Below are 6,465 nucleotides of genomic sequence, written 5' to 3'. Positions count from 1 at the left end.
GGCCCTCGAAGCAGAACTCAGACAGCTCGTCAGGCAGGAAATGTCCCACCCCCACCAGCAAAGTGCCTCACCCCCGGCGTAGCAGCCCTCTTCCCCCCTCCCACAGGATGAAGGCCAGGGCCCCCGGCGCATTTGCTCTCTCGCCCTTTCCTACCCGGGGGACCTGAGGCCACATATACCCGTCACAGTACACTGGGGAAAGGGAAACACACAGAGGTGTATGGCGCTTGTCGACACAGGTGCCCAGCACACCATTATCCCAGGCAATCCTGCCTTATGGAGGGGTACGGACATGCAGATAGAGGGATTGGGGGGCTCCCTGTTACCAGCTAGGGAGGTCACCCTTCGTCTAGCCATAGGCAACCATTCCCCCAGACGTGTACAAATCCTTATTGCTTCCTCCCTGGAATGTATCCTCGGGATCAATGTTTTAAAGGGACAATCACTTGAAACAAACAGGGGCAAGTTCACCTTCGGCATCGCGCGAGCCACTATTGTCATCGGGGCGGCTAAGTGGGAGCCAATTGTTATCCCCTTTCCTCCAAGATCATCTGTAACAATCAGTACGGAGTGCCGGGGGGAGCGCCAAGAAATCGCAGACTCCATTCAAGCCCTGTTACGGGAGGGAATTATTAGAACCGCTGCCTCGCCTTTCAATAGCCCCACTTGGCCCGTCCGTAAGAGGAACGGCTCCTGGTGGATGACCGTTGATTATAGGCAATTGAACAAGGCTGCACCCCCCCCCCCTCGCTGCCGCTGTACCTGTATTGTCACATTGTCACCCTTATTGAAGACATCGCAGGCCCTCCCCATAAACCCTGGTACGCTGTTGTCGATTTAGCGAATGCATTTTTCTCGATTTCCCCTGCACTCAGATAGCCAAGACCAGTTTGCCTTTACTTGGGATAGCAGACAATACACATTTTGTCACCTGCCCCAAGGCTACATTCACAGCCCCACTATCTGCCATGGCCTTGTCTCCCGCAATTTACACAACATCCAATTCCCACCGGAGATTTCGATTGCACATTATATAGACGATATTCTTCTCCAAGGTCCTTCTGAGACCATTGTGTCAAAGGCCCTTCACATGCTAATCGAATCCCTCAGGGGACGGGGCTGGGCCATTAATATGGAAAAAATACAGGGCCCCAGCCAGGGTGTCATTTTCCTTGGAGTACAATGGAACTCCGGGCACAGAAGCATACCTGATGCCGCCAAAAATAAAATTTTAAATTTTGCCATCCCCTCGAATAAAACTGACACACAGAGATTCGTGGGGCTCCTGGGCTATTGGCGGCAGCATGTACCCCACCACCCCCAGACATCAGGCTTAATTGAAAGAATGAACGGCCTGCTCAAGGAAAAAATACGCACTCTGATACCCTCTCGCACGCTGCAGGGGTGGCTAAGTGTCCTTCAGCAGGCCGTCGACCAGTTAAACACGGCCCACTAGCCAAGGGGGATCCTCACTGGCCCGCCACCTGGCACAGTCCCCATCTCCCGACTGGGAAACCACCGAGCCCCCCGAGACCGAGGACTCGGGCAGAGTATGGATACGTCAGCCGCAGAACCTCCCCAGAAAGGGAGAAATTGTCGCGCAAGGTCCAGGGGACACCCGCTGGGTTGCCATTCCAGGTAAATCTGAGTTGTCCTGTATACATACCCAGCATTTAATGAGTTTCCTCCTACACTTACCCCACCCCTCCACCCCCATCTCCCTCTACAGGACAATGGTGCGACTCCAGTCATCCCTCCTGGTCGCTGCGATGCTCGGCTCAGTGACAGCTGCCAACACCTTCCTCAGGGTCGCTTACGAGTTTGCCAGCAACACCAACAGATCGGACTGCTGGATCTGCTTGCGGGCCCCAGCACACGCTGATGATGCGCTGCCACTCACGCCGATCCCGCTGGATGACATTGAGATGAACTGTTTACACAGACTGTTTGCTCCTGCTGGTTTTGGTATATCTGTTTGGGGGGGCCCTGCTGGCAGTCCCCCACCACTCTCCTCCCCACTCCACAACATCTCTTCCCTTGACCCCCGATGGGGTGGATGCTTCAGGAACTGGTATTTCCCTCCCTACAATTTGACCTCCACCCGAGTCCCCACCCTCAGAGTTATTCCACAGCCACTGAGTATACCTAATGAATGCTGGTGCAGACTCCGCAATGCGCACACTTCTAACTTTTCCGTTGGTCACAGCAACTGTCAGCAAAACTGGTACCCGGGTGCCCCAGTGACCACTGCCGACAATGCCGCTAAGCTGGGAGCTCCCTGGACCCTGAACAGGACCCACTGGATCTGCGGCCACCGCGCCTACCCGTGGCTCCCCACGAGCTGGTATGGCTGCTGCTTTCCAGCTTATGTGGTGCCCTTCATCCACCCCCTGAATGACCTTGGGGAGCATCCGGCGTACAGCGGCCACCGGGACAAGAGGGCCATTACAGAGGCAGAGAGGTTCTGGATGATGGCCTTTCCCAGTTATGGTACGGCCCGGCTGTCCCGGGAGGTAATCCAGATGACCAGTGTGCTCGAGACGGCAGTGGCACTGCAACACACGGAGGATGCCCTCACCCGAACGGCGGCAGAACTGACAGCTGTCAGGATGGTCACCCTGCAGAACCGAATGGCACTGGACTACCTACTCGCTGCTGATGGTGGAACATGTGCGGTGGTTGGTAAGGAATGCTGTACTTTTATCCCTGATGAGTCCAGCAACATCACTCACTTGGCCGCTCACATTCGGGACTCGGTGGCTAAAATTCAAAAATCAAGGGACCAGCTCCACCAGCACAACACCTCATGGGGCAATTGGTGGCCTTTTGGGTCCCTAGGAGGGTGGTGGGCAACTGTCATTCACTGGTCCATCGCACTCATTCTTGTAATCATAGCCATTTCTATACTATGTTGCGCATGCCAGCTGATTAAGAGTGTCTCTGCATTTACTTAGCTGCTCAAAATTGGTTATTTCTGGTATATGCGATTTTGTTTCACCCCCTTATGTGTGTTGGCTATGTGGTGCGTCTTCCGAGGGGTGGAGTGTATCCAGAGATACCGGCCACGTGACAGATGCACTGCCACCTGGCTGGTCGGAGGACACACCACATGCCAATGAACATTCAGTGCACTGCCACCTGGCTGGTCGGAGGACACACCACATGCCAATCAACATTTGGTCCCTCCCAACTAATCAATGCACACCTAAATTATTGGTCACCTTAATTGGATTATGGCGCCCAGCCCCATGCTGTAAAAGGTGAGACTTGTCCCTAGCTCGCTCTCTCTTACAGGCCACCTCATTGAAGGTAAGTGTATTGAGTTATGTTTGGGAAGGTCTATCGTTTGTCCTGGTAAGGGAACCGCAGCTATCCAAGGTCAAGGGGGATAGCTGTCATAGTGCTTTTCCCTTGTTCTTTGTTTGTGTAACCGTACCCTGTCCCCACACTGCTTCCTGTGTATTGTAGTTGCTTGTGTTGACCTGACTTCCCAATGTAAATAAATTCCTTATTATTAAAACTGTGTGTGTCCAGGCCTCTACTGTTGAAACTCAAAGAACCAGTTATTTTCCATCACAACACGCGGTGACAGGAAGTTCAATAGACTCATGGCCTGAGGAAGAAGTTGTTTCCCATCCTGACAGTTCTTGGCCTAATGTTATGGTACCTCATCCAAATAGTCAATATAAAAGACAAACAACAATGGACTCAGCACCAATCTCTGTAATATACTGCTGGTCACAGGTCTGCAAACTAACATAAGACTCTCTACCTCTTACCGTCAAGTCAATGTTCTTACTTTACAGAACAGACAACCATGCAGCACCTCATCAAAGGCCTTGCTTAAGTCCTCAGTTAGTTAATCATATCTACTACTACTGTCCACAAAAACCTTAATTGACTTTATCAACGCCCACATCTAATAACTTTCCTCCAATGTATTCTAAAGAATATATGCAGCACGTTTTTATTGAACATTTGTGACTCTGCATGACAAAAAAATTCAACTTCTTTAAAAATAATAATAGATTTGCTGAGTAATTTTGAATTATGAAACATAAGAATTTTAAAATAGATACCATGTGCTTCTGTTTATGTGTTTGACAGCATACCTGCATTTAAAAAAGAATCCCATATTCAATAGGTGACATTATTTCCATGAGATTCTAGGAGTATAATGCTCCCTTGTGGTTGTCAAGTGGATAATCTTGAGATGAAGGAGCTTGTGTGATAGACTAATTATAACATTAGAAACATTTATTTGGTTTCAGTTTTGAATATGAGTAAAGAAACGGAAGCAATAATATTGATCTAAATTCCTGTTAAGCTTGTTAAGTTACTAAAGCCAAGTGTGAGTTGAAACCATATTTTAAATTTTCACCAGAGTTCAGGTACTGCTCGCATTGTGTAAGAAATAACATTTTCCCCTTCAAAGAAATGAACTCTTGCAATTTGTTAATAGAAAAAAAGTCAAAAACTGTCCTTCAAAGCATATGACATTTGAGAATGCAATTTCATTACTATCAATGCAAAACCAAACATGATGCACTTGCAATAATCATCCATTAATGCATCTGAAACAGCTAACAAGCCCTTTGACAGTTATAAATGTGGAAAAGTTAATTAATCCAACTGCAGACTGTGCAATATTGGAGAAAAATGGCTGAATGCCAGTTTTTTAAAATATTTGCTGATGAGGTCCTCCATATACCAGCAACCTCTAACATGGAGAAATGAACATAAGAACATAAAAAATAAAGGCAGGATTGGGCTAATGGTCCCTTGTGTCTTCTCTGCTATTCAATAAAATATTTTACCTCAGTATTAATTTCCAACATTAACCCCATATCCCTTGATTCCTCTACTATTCCTAAGTCTATCAATCTCTGTATTTTATTTTGCTGCCCAAGCCTTCACTCTGGCTTGAGAAACTGGCTTTTATTTCCATACTGAACAACTGACATGTTACTTTAAGGCCATGATTTTTGGTTTTTGACACACCAGCCATTAAAACAACATCACTGCTTCTAATCTACTTTGGTCAATAAGAATTATGTATGTTTCAATGAAATCACTTAATATTCTAAACTTGAGAGCATGTAAGATTCAAGATTCATTTATTTATTATTAAAGAATGTATAAATTATACAACCCTGAGATTTACTTGCTCAATGGTAGTCACAAAGCAAGAAACCCAAAGGAACCCAATTAAAGAATAAAAATAAAAGACCAACATTTGATGAGCAAGAAACACATAATGCAAACAATTGAAGCAAACAAGAACATTCTGAACCAAAACTGTCATTGTTTGCTTGAATTGTTTACATGATGTGTATTTTTTTCTTTTTCTCAACAGAGTGAAAGTGGGATGGGGGAAGGAAGAGGGAGGGAATTACCGGAAGTTGGAGGATTCGATGTTCATACCAATGGGCCGGAGACTCCTCATATACTGTCTGGGTAGTCTCCAGCCCCTTGGAATGAACATCGAATTCTCTAACTTCTGGTAATTCCTTCCCTCTCCCTTCCCCCATCCCACTTTCACTCTGTCTCCTCTTCTAGCTGCCTATCACCTCTCTCATGATTCTGCCTTCTTCTACTACCCATAGTGCTTTCCCCTTAGATTCCTTCTTCACCTCTCCTGCCTATCCCCTCCCTGCTTCCCCTCCCCCACCCCTTGATCTTTGCTCTGATTGGTTTTCCACCCTCCCCCCCCCCACCTTCTTTATGGGGTCCCTGCCCCCTCCTTCTTCAGTCCTGACGAAGGGTCTTGGCCCGAAACGTTGACTGCTCCTTTCAACGGATGCTGCCCGACCTGCTGAGTTTACCCTTGATGTAAATATTGCATGTGTTCAAATAAAGAGTATAAAGTTTTCTCATCTTACTATTTTCCCTACACTGACTCACTTTGGAGGTATTAGATGTATTTGTCCCTTTGTGATGGACTGGTTATCAGAATCAATTTTGGTAGCCTACACTATATCCTTCTACTTTCTCTTTACTTTTTTAAATGTCCTGCCACCAGAACCCATTCCCCGACAATCTAGCTTTAAACAGGTTCAAGTATGAGCCGCCCCGAATATGTGAAGCTGATGACAATCCTAGAACCATTTCACTTAAAAGATAAGACAGTATCAACTATTTGGAATTCTCAGCAATATCTCAGAAATTGAACAATAAATAAAAAATGAAAAGTTAAACTGAAATATTATAATGAATAGTTTGGCTTGTGTATAGATTTGAAGAAAACTATGCAATAAAATAAATGAAAAAACGCTTACTGAAATAAATGCGATCAAGAATGTGACACAAGCGGACATAAAATATGTTGAGTTACATATGATATTAAAAAGTGATTTTTAAAATACAAAATGGACTTTCTGCTGGCTGTACCTTTTTGTCTGTTTGGAAGCTGTGCTTCTAGATCAATTCCTCGAATTTAAAAAAATTGTTTACCTGTGATTGTGG

Source organism: Hemitrygon akajei, chromosome 19 (genome assembly GCF_048418815.1).
Source record: "Hemitrygon akajei chromosome 19, sHemAka1.3, whole genome shotgun sequence".
NCBI classification, from domain to species: Eukaryota; Metazoa; Chordata; class Chondrichthyes; order Myliobatiformes; family Dasyatidae; genus Hemitrygon; species Hemitrygon akajei.
Note: the sequence above shows the minus strand (reverse complement) of the source record.